Consider the following 11,817-nt stretch of genomic DNA (forward strand, 5'->3'; position numbering starts at 1 on the left):
CTGGAAAACCAAAAACAAACAGAAAACAACAACTGGCACTTGGCACTGGGTTAATAGGTTAGTCCCAAAAAATAATATAAAATATAACAAAAGGTTATAAAACATCCAAGATTGATACTATATAATATGGAACAATAAAAAATTACAGATACGTTGAAGACGTATCACATGGCAATCTCATCGAGACCGAGTGTGTGTCATACATTCAATTCATTCATGAAAGTGGTTGAATCATCATTCAATTGCTTAGAGAATCTAGTGTAGGAGTTGCCTAATCCGGGCCCATATACATTCACGGTCACGCCCGAGAGCACCCGCAGACATTGACCGGGCATGCACTAAAAGTATGCTTCCACAACCGGATCCATCAAACCAAAACCTCAAATCCATACTAGTCTCATGCAACATTGAACATACGTAGTTGAACACAAGTCATTGAACTACCAAAATTTGACATGTTCTACTTAACTATGAAGGAAACAACAACAAAAGAAGTTCATGCATGGTCTCCCTTGCCCTTGCCGTATTCCTTGCGGAAGTAACGGTCAAAGATGCAAAACGGATCAAGGCGAATCTGCTCATTGCTGGAGTTGTCCGATCCATCATCGTCCTCGTCCTTCTCCTCCTTGGGAGGTAGTCCAACCATGCCACGGACCGCTCAACTTTCCTTTTTTCCATGACATGGATCGGACTCCTTCGCCACTTCATGGTGATGCAGGCATGGAGGGCTTCCTCCTCGCTGACCATGCCAGTGTGCGATTCAACTGGCTCCGCCTCGCGGCCTTTGCTTCAAGGGCGTGCCCGTAGCCTTGTGCGGCGGGCACGCCGTACATCCCTCTCATTTCATCCGCAAACCATGGAGGCGGATATGGCCTCCATTCTGGCGGTCGACCCCGTGGGCGACCTAAAATGTTCCACAGGCACAACGGGGTACTTTACCATGCAGTGGTGGCCGCTTCCTGCGAGGTCGCGGCCAAATGCAGTGATCCACCAGCCCCAGCGGATCCTAGCGCCATTTAGCAGAGTCAATGGATTCCCGTGGGATCGATGAAGTCCACGGGCGGGCGCACTCCACATGAGAGCGTTAAAGAGCAGTGCAGATGGCCATCTGCTCCTCAGGATTGCAAGGGATGAGGTTCCAATTGAAGGAAATATGCCCTAGATGCAATAATAAAGTCATATCATGATAAATGTTTATTATTCATGCTAGAATTGTATTAACCGGAAACATGATACATGTGTGAATACATAGACAAACATATAGTCACTAGTATGCCTCTACTTGACTAGCTCATTAATCAAAGATGGTTATGTTTCCTAACCATAGACATGTGTTGTCATTTGATTAATGGGATCACATCATTAGAAGAATGATGTGATTGACATGACCCATTCCGTTAGCCTAGCACTTGATCGTTTAGTATGTTGCTATTGCTTTCTTCATGACTTATACAAAGTTCCTGCAACTATGAGATTGTGCAACTCACGTTTACCGGAAGAACACTTTGTGTGCTACCAAACGTCACAACGTAACTGGGTGATTATAAAGGTGCTCTACAGGTGTTTCCGAAGGTACATGTTGAGTTGGCATAATTCGAGATTAGGTTTTGTCACTCCGATTGTCGGAGAGGTATCTCTGGGCCCTCTCGGTAATACTCATCACTTAAGCCTTGCAAGCATTATAACTAATGAGTTAGTAATAAGATGATGTGTTACAGAACGAGTAAAGAGACTTGCCAGTAACGAGATTGAACTAGGTATTGGATACCGACGATCAAATCTCGGGCAAGTAACATACCGATGACAAAGGGAACAACGTATGTTGTTATGCGGTTTGACCGATAAAGATCTTCGTAGAATATGTAGGAACCAATATGGGCATCCAGGTTCCGCTATTGGTTATTGACCGAGAATGGTTCTAGGTCATGTCTACATAGTTCTCGAACCCGTAGGGTCCGCACGCTTAACGTTACGATGACAGTTTTATTATGAGTTTATAAGTTTTGATGTACCGAAGTTTGTTCGGAGTCCCGGATGTGATCACGGACATGACGAGGAGTCTCGAAATGGTCGAGACATAAAGATTGATATATTGGAAGCCTATATTTGGACATCGGAAAGGTTCCGGGTGAAATCGGGATTTTACCGGAACACCGGGGGGTTACCGGAACCCTCCCGGGGGTTAATGGGCCTTAGTGGGCCATGAGGGAGAAGAGGAGGGCCGGCCAGGGCAGGCCGCGCGCCCCCTCCCCCCTAGTCCGAATAGGACAAGGAAGGGGGGGGCGGCGCCCCCCTTTCCTCTTTCCCCTCCCCCCTTTCCTTCTCCACCAAGGCAAGAGGGGGGAGTCCTACTCCCGGTGGGAGTAGGACTCCTCCAGGCGCACCCCAAAGGGGCCGGCCGCACCTCCCCCTCCCTCCTTTATATACGGGGGCAAGGGGGCACCCCATAACACACAAGTTGATCTACGGATCGTTCCTTAGCCGTGTGCGGTGCCCCCCTCCACCATATTCCACCTCGGTCATATCGTCGCGAAGCTTAGGCGAAGCCCTGCGCCGGTAGAACATCATCATCGTCACCACGCCGTCGTGCTGACGGAACTCATCCCCGAAGCTTTGCTGGATCGGAGCCCGGGGATCGTCATCGAGCTGAACGTGTGCTGAACTCGGAGGTGCCGTACGTTCGGTGCTTGGATCGGTCGGATCGTGAAGACGTACGACTACATCAACCGCGTTGTGCTAACGCTTCCGCTTACGGTCTACGAGGGTACGTGGACAACACTCTCCCCTCTCGTTGCTATGTCATCACCATGATCTTGCGTGTGCGTAGGAATTTTTTGAAATTACTACGTTCCCCAACAGTGGCATCCGAGCCTAGGTTTTATGCGTTGATGTTATATGCACGAGTAGAACACAAGTGAGTTGTGGGCGATACAAGTCATACTGCTTACCAGCATGTCATACTTTGGTTCGGCGGTATTGTGAGATGAAGCGGCCCGGACCGACATTACGCGTACGCTTACGCGAGACTGGTTTCACCGTTACGAGCACTCGTGCTTAAAGGTGGCTGGCGGGTGTCTGTCTCTCTCACTTTAGCTGAATCGAGTGTGGCTACGCCCGGTCCTTGCGAAGGTTAAAACAGCACCAACTTGACAAACTATCGTTGTGGTTTTGATGCGTAGGTAAGAACGGTTCTTGCTAAGCCCGTAGCAGCCACGTAAAATTTGCAACAACAAAGTAGAGGACGTCTAACTTGTTTTTGCAGGGCATGTTGTGATGTGATATGGTCAAGACGTGATGCTATATTTTATTGTATGAGATGATCATGTTTTGTAACCGAAGTTATCGGCAACTGGCAGGAGCCATATGGTTGTCGCTTTATTGTATGAAATGCAAACGCCCTGTAATTGCTTTACTTTATCACTAAGCGGTAGCGATAGTCGTAGAAGCAATAGTTGGCGAGACGACAACGATGCTACGATGGAGATCAAGGTGTCGCGCCGGTGACGATGGTGATCATGACGGTGCTTCGGAGATGGAGATCACAAGCACAAGATGATGATGGCCATATCATATCACTTATATTGATTGCATGTGATGTTTATCCTTTATGCATCTTATCTTGCTTTGATTGACGGTAGCATTTTAAGATGATCTCTCACTAAAATTATCAAGAAGTGTTCTCCCTGAGTATGCACCGTTGCCAAAGTTCGTCGTGCCCAGACACCACGTGATGATCGGGTGTGATAAGCTCTACGTCCATCTACAACGGGTGCAAGACAGTTTTGCACACGCGGAATACTCAGGTTAAACTTGACGAGCCTAGCATATGCAGATATGGCCTCGGAACACGGAGACCGAAAGGTCGAGCGTGAATCATATAGTAGATATGATCAACATAAGATGTTCACCATTGAAAACTACCCCATCTCACGTGATGATCGGTTATGGTTTAGTTGATTTGGATCACGTGATCACTTAGATGACTAGAGAGATGTCTGTCTAAGTGGGAGTTCTTAAGTAATATGATTAATTGAACCTAAATTTATCATGAACTTAGTACCTGATAGTATTTTGCTTGTCTATGTTTGTTTGTAGATAGATGGCTCGTGCTGTTGTTCCGTTGAATTTTAATGCGTTCCTTGAGAAAGCAAAGTTGAAAGATGATGGTAGCAATTACACGGACTGGGTCCGTAACCTGAGGATTATCCTCATTGCTGCACAGAAAAGTTACGTCCTGGAAGCACCGCTGGGTGCCAGGCCTGCTGCTGATGCAACTGACGACGTTAAGAACGTCTGGCAGAGCAAAGCTGATGACTACTCTATAGTTCAGTGTGCCATGCTTTACGGCTTAGAACCGGGTCTTCAACGACGTTTTGAACGTCATGGAGCATATGAGATGTTCCAGGAGTTGAAGTTAATATTTCAAGCAAATGCCCGGATTGAGAGATATGAAGTCTCCAATAAGTTCTACAGCTGCAAGATGGAGGAGAATAGTTCTGTTAGTGAGCATATACTCAAAATGTCTGGGTATAATAATCACTTGATTCAACTGGGAGTTAATCTTCCGGATGATAGCGTCATTGACAGAATTCTCCAATCACTGCCACCAAGCTACAAGAGCTTTGTGATGAACTATAATATGCAAGGGATGAACAAGACTATTCCCGAGCTCTTCGCAATGCTAAAAGCTGCGGAGGTAGAAATCAAGAAGGAGCATCAAGTGTTGATGGTCAACAAGACCACTAGTTTCAAGAAAAAGGGCAAAGGGAAGAAGAAGGGGAACTTCAAGAAAAACAGCAAGCAAGTTGCTGCTCAAGAGAAGAAACCCAAGTCTGGACCTAAGCCTGAAACTGAGTGCTTCTACTGCAAGCAGACTGGTCACTGGAAGCGGAACTGCCCCAAGTATTTGGCGGATAAGAAGGATGGCAAAGTGAACAAAGGTATATGTGATATACATGTTATTGATGTGTACCTAACTAGAGCTCGTAGTAGCACCTGGGTATTTGATACTGGTTCTGTTGCTAATATTTGCAACTCGAAACAGGGACTACAGAATAAGCGAGCACTGGCCAAGGACGAGGTGACGATGCGCGTGGGAAACGGTTCCAAAGTCGATGTGATCGCGGTCGGCACGCTACCTCTACATCTACCTTCGGGATTAGTTTTAGACCTGAATAATTGTTATTTGGTGCCAGCGTTGAGCATGAACATTATATCTGGATCTTGTTTGATGCGAGACGGTTATTCATTTAAATCAGAGAATAATGGTTGTTCTATTTATATGAGTAATATCTTTTATGGTCATGCACCCTTGAAGAGTGGTCTATTTTTATTAAATCTCGATAGTAGTGATACACATATTCATAGTGTTGAAACCAAAAGATGCAGAGTTAATAATGATAGTGCAACTTATTTGTGGCACTGCCGTTTGGGTCATATCGGTGTAAAGCGCATGAAGAAACTCCATACTGATGGACTTTTGGAATCACTTGATTATGAATCACTTGGTACTTGCGAACCGTGCCTTATGGGCAAGATGACTAAAACGCCGTTCTCCGGAACTATGGAGCGAGCAACTGATTTGTTGGAAATCATACATACTGATGTTTGTGGCCCAATGAATGTTGAGGCTCGCGGCGGGTATCGTTATTTTCTCACCTTCACAGATGATTTGAGCAGATATGGGTATATCTACTTGATGAAACACAAGTCTGAAACATTTGAAAAGTTTAAAGAATTTCAGAGTGAAGTGGAAAATCATCGTAACAAGAAAATAAAGTTTCTACGATCTGATCGTGGAGGAGAATATTTGAGTTATGAGTTTGGCCTACACTTGAAACAATGTGGAATAGTTTCGCAACTCACGCCACCTGGAACACCACAACGAAATGGTGTGTCCGAACGTCGTAATCGTACTTTACTGGATATGGTGCGATCTATGATGTCTCTTACTGATTTACCGCTATCATTTTGGGGTTATGCTTTAGAGACGGCCGCATTCACGTTAAATAGGGCACCATCAAAATCCGTTGAGACGACGCCTTATGAACTGTGGTTTGGCAAGAAACCAAAGTTGTCGTTTCTTAAAGTTTGGGGCTGCGATGCTTATGTGAAGAAACTTCAACCAGATAAGCTCGAACCTAAATCGGAGAAATGTGTCTTCATAGGATACCCAAAAGAGACTATTGGGTACACCTTCTATCACAGATCCGAAGGCAAGACATTCGTTGCTAAGAATGGATCCTTTCTAGAGAAGGAGTTTCTCTCGAAAGAAGTGAGTGGGAGGAAAGTAGAACTTGATGAGATAACTGTATCTACTCCATTATTGGAAAGTAGTTCATCACGAGAACCGGTTCCTGTGACAACTACACCAATTAGTGAGGAAGCTAATGATAATGATCATGAAACTTCAGATCAAGTTTCTACTGAACCTCGTAGGTCTACCAGAGTAAGATCCGCACCAGAGTGGTACGGTAATCCTATTCTGGAAGTCATGTTACTTGACCATGATGAACCTACGAACTATGAGGAAGCGATGATGAGCCCGGATTCCGCAAAATGGCTAGAAGCCATGAAATCTGAGATGGGATCCATGTATGAAAACAAAGTATGGACTTTGGTTGACTTGCCCGATGATCGGCAAGCCATTGAGAATAAATGGATCTTTAAGAAGAAGACTGACGCTGATGGTAATATAACTGTCTATAAAGCTCGACTTGTTGCAAAAGGTTTTCGACAAGTTCAAGGGGTTGACTACGATGAGACTTTCTCACCCGTAGCGATGCTTAAGTCCGTCCGAATCATGTTAGCTATTGCTGCATTTCATGATTATGAAATTTGGCAAATGGATGTCAAGACTGCATTCTTGAATGGATTTCTAGAAGAAGAGTTGTATATGATGCAGCCGGAAGGTTTTGTTGATCCAAAAGGTGCTGACAAAGTGTGCAAGCTCCAGCGTTCCATTTATGGACTGGTGCAAGCATCTCGGAGTTGGAATAAACGCTTTGATAGTGTGATCAAAGCATATGGTTTTATACAGACTTTTGGAGAAGCCTGTATTTACAAGAAAGTGAGTGGGAGCTCTGTAGCATTTCTAATTTTATATGTAGATGACATATTATTAATTGGAAATGATATAGAATTTCTGGATAGCATAAAAGGATACTTGAATAAAAGTTTTTCAATGAAAGACCTCGGTGAAGCTGCTTACATATTGGGCATCAAGATCTATAGAGATAGATCAAGACGCTTAATAGGACTTTCACAAAGCACATACCTTGACAAAATTTTGAAAAAGTTCAAAATGGATCAGGCAAAGAAAGGATTCTTGCCTGTGCTACAAGGTGTGAAGTTGAGTCAAACTCAATGCCCGACCACAGCAGAAGATAGAGAGAAAATGAAAAATGTTCCCTATGCTTCAGCCATAGGCTCTATCATGTATGCAATGCTGTGTACCAGACCTGACGTATGCTTAGCAATAAGCTTGGCAGGAAGGTACCAAAGTAATCCAGGAGTGGATCACTGGACAGCGGTCAAGAACATCCTGAAATACCTGAAAAGGACTAAGGATATGTTTCTCGTATATGGAGGTGACAAAGAGCTAGTCGTAAACGGTTACGTCGATGCAAGCTTTGACACTGATCCGGACGATTCTAAATCGCAAACCGGATACGTGTTTTTATTAAACGGTGGAGCTGTAAGTTGGTGCAGTTCTAAACAAAGCGTCGTAGCGGGATCTACATGTGAAGCGGAGTACATAGCTGCTTCGGAAGCAGCAAATGAAGGAGTCTGGATGAAGGAGTTCATTTCCGATCTAGGTGTCATACCTAGTGCATCGGGACCAATGAAGATCTTCTGTGACAATACTGGTGCAATTGCCTTGGCAAAGGAATCCAGATTTCACAAGAGGACCAAGCACATCAAGAGACGCTTCAATTCCATTCGGGACCAAGTCCAAGTGGGAGACATAGAGATTTGCAAGATACATACGGATCTGAATGTTGCAGACCCGTTGACTAAGCCTCTCTCACGAGCAAAACATGATCAACACCAAGACTCCATGGGTGTTAGAATCATTACTATGTAATCTAGATTATTGACTCTAGTGCAAGTGGGAGACTGAAGGAAATATGCCCTAGAGGCAATAATAAAGTTATTATTTATTTCCTCATATCATGATAAATGTTTATTATTCATGCTAGAATTGTATTAACCGGAAACATGATACATGTGTGAATACATAGACAAACATATAGTCACTAGTATGCCTCTACTTGACTAGCTCATTAATCAAAGATGGTTATGTTTCCTAACCATAGACATGTGTTGTCATTTGATTAATGGGATCACATCATTAGAGAATGATGTGATTGACATGACCCATTCCGTTAGCCTAGCACTTGATCGTTTAGTATGTTGCTATTGCTTTCTTCATGACTTATACAAAGTTCCTGCAACTATGAGATTGTGCAACTCACGTTTACCGGAAGAACACTTTGTGTGCTACCAAACGTCACAACGTAACTGGGTGATTATAAAGGTGCTCTACAGGTGTTTCCGAAGGTACATGTTGGGTTGGCATAATTCGAGATTAGGTTTTGTCACTCCGATTGTCGGAGAGGTATCTCTGGGCCCTCTCGGTAATACTCATCACCTAAGCCTTGCAAGCATTGTAACTAATGAGTTAGTTATAAGATGATGTGTTACAGAACGAGTAAAGAGACTTGCCGGTAACGAGATTGAACTAGGTATTGGATACCGACGATCAAATCTCGGGCAAGTAACATACCGATGACAAAGGGAACAACGTATGTTGTTATGCGGTTTGACCGATAAAGATCTTCGTAGAATATGTAGGAACCAATATGGGCATCCAGGTTCCGCTATTGGTTATTGACCGAGAATGGTTCTAGGTCATGTCTACATAGTTCTCGAACCCGTAGGGTCCGCACGCTTAACGTTACGATGACAGTTTTATTATGAGTTTATAAGTTTTGATGTACCGAAGTTTGTTCGGAGTCCCGGATGTGATCACGGACATGACGAGGAGTCTCGAAATGGTCGAGACATAAAGATTGATATATTGGAAGCCTATATTTGGACATCGGAAAGGTTCCGGGTGAAATCAGGATTTTACCGGAACACCGGGGGGTTACCGGAACCCTCCCGGGGGTTAATGGGCCTTAGTGGGCCATGAGGGAGAAGAGGAGGGCCGGCCAGGGCAGGCCGCGCGCCCCCTCCCCCCTAGTCCGAATAGGACAAGGAAGGGGGGGGCGGCGCCCCCCTTTCCTCTTTCCCCTCCCCCCTTTCCTTCTCCACCAAGGCAAGAGGGGGAGTCCTACTCCCGGTGGGAGTAGGACTCCTCCAGGCGCACCCCAAAGGGGGCCGGCCGCACCTCCCCCTCCCTCCTTTATATACGGGGGCAAGGGGGCACCCCATAACACACAAGTTGATCTACGGATCGTTCCTTAGCCGTGTGCGGTGCCCCCCTCCACCATATTCCACCTCGGTCATATCGTCGCGAAGCTTAGGCGAAGCCCTGCGCCGGTAGAACATCATCATCGTCACCACGCCGTCGTGCTGACGGAACTCATCCCCGAAGCTTTGCTGGATCGGAGCCCGGGGATCGTCATCGAGCTGAACGTGTGCTGAACTCGGAGGTGCCGTACGTTCGGTGCTTGGATCGGTCGGATCGTGAAGACGTACGACTACATCAACCGCGTTGTCTAACGCTTCCGCTTACGGTCTACGAGGGTACGTGGACAACACTCTCCCCTCTCGTTGCTATGCCATCACCATGATCTTGCGTGTGCGTAGGAATTTTTTTGAAATTACTACGTTCCCCAACAGTGGCATCCGAGCCTAGGTTTTATGCGTTGATGTTATATGCACGAGTAGAACACAAGTGAGTTGTGGGCGATACAAGTCATACTGCTTACCAGCATGTCATACTTTGGTTCGGCGGTATTGTGAGATGAAGCGGCCCGGACCGACATTACGCGTACGCTTACGCGAGACTGGTTTCACCGTTACGAGCACTCGTGCTTAAAGGTGGCTGGCGGGTGTCTGTCTCTCTCACTTTAGCTGAATCGAGTGTGGCTACGCCCGGTCCTTGCGAAGGTTAAAACAGCACCAACTTGACAAACTATCGTTGTGGTTTTGATGCGTAGGTAAGAACGGTTCTTGCTAAGCCCGTAGCAGCCACGTAAAATTTGCAACAACAAAGTAGAGGACGTCTAACTTGTTTTTGCAGGGCATGTTGTGATGTGATATGGTCAAGACGTGATGCTATATTTTATTGTATGAGATGATCATGTTTTGTAACCGAAGTTATCGGCAACTGGCAGGAGCCATATGGTTGTCGCTTTATTGTATGAAATGCAAACGCCCTGTAATTGCTTTACTTTATCACTAAGCGGTAGCGATAGTCGTAGAAGCAATAGTTGGCGAGACGACAACGATGCTACGATGGAGATCAAGGTGTCGCGCCGGTGACGATGGTGATCATGACGGTGCTTCGGAGATGGAGATCACAAGCACAAGATGATGATGGCCATATCATATCACTTATATTGATTGCATGTGATGTTTATCCTTTATGCATCTTATCTTGCTTTGATTGACGGTAGCATTTTAAGATGATCTCTCACTAAAATTATCAAGAAGTGTTCTCCCTGAGTATGCACCGTTGCCAAAGTTCGTCGTGCCCAGACACCACGTGATGATCGGGTGTGATAAGCTCTACGTCCATCTACAACGGGTGCAAGACAGTTTTGCACACGCGGAATACTCAGGTTAAACTTGACGAGCCTAGCATATGCAGATATGGCCTCGGAACACGGAGACCGAAAGGTCGAGCGTGAATCATATAGTAGATATGATCAACATAGTGATGTTCACCATTGAAAACTACTCCATCTCACGTGATGATCGGTTATGGTTTAGTTGATTTGGATCACGTGATCACTTAGATGACTAGAGAGATGTCTGTCTAAGTGGGAGTTCTTAAGTAATATGATTAATTGAACCTAAATTTATCATGAACTTAGTACCTGATAGTATTTTGCTTGTCTATGTTTGTTTGTAGATAGATGGCTCGTGTTGTTGTTCCGTTGAATTTTAATGCGTTCCTTGAGAAAGCAAAGTTGAAAGATGATGGTAGCAATTACACGGACTGGGTCCGTAACCTGAGGATTATCCTCATTGCTGCACAGAAAAGTTACGTCCTGGAAGCACCGCTGGGTGCCAGGCCTGCTGCTGATGCAACTGACGACGTTAAGAACGTCTGGCAGAGCAAAGCTGATGACTACTCTATAGTTCAGTGTGCCATGCTTTACGGCTTAGAACCGGGTCTTCAACGACGTTTTGAACGTCATGGAGCATATGAGATGTTCCAGGAGTTGAAGTTAATATTTCAAGCAAATGCCCGGATTGAGAGATATGAAGTCTCCAATAAGTTCTACAGCTGCAAGATGGAGGAGAATAGTTCTGTTAGTGAGCATATACTCAAAATGTCTGGGTATAATAATCACTTGATTCAACTGGGAGTTAATCTTCCGGATGATAGCGTCATTGACAGAATTCTCCAATCACTGCCACCAAGCTACAAGAGCTTTGTGATGAACTATAATATGCAAGGGATGAACAAGACTATTCCCGAGCTCTTCGCAATGCTAAAAGCTGCGGAGGTAGAAATCAAGAAGGAGCATCAAGTGTTGATGGTCAACAAGACCACTAGTTTCAAGAAAAAGGGCAAAGGGAAGAAGAAGGGGAACTTCAAGAAGAACAGCAAGCAAGTTGCTGCTCAAGAGAAGAAAC

The sequence above is a fragment of the Triticum aestivum genome, chromosome 6B (assembly GCF_018294505.1).
Source record: "Triticum aestivum cultivar Chinese Spring chromosome 6B, IWGSC CS RefSeq v2.1, whole genome shotgun sequence".
Lineage (NCBI taxonomy): Eukaryota > Viridiplantae > Streptophyta > Magnoliopsida > Poales > Poaceae > Triticum > Triticum aestivum.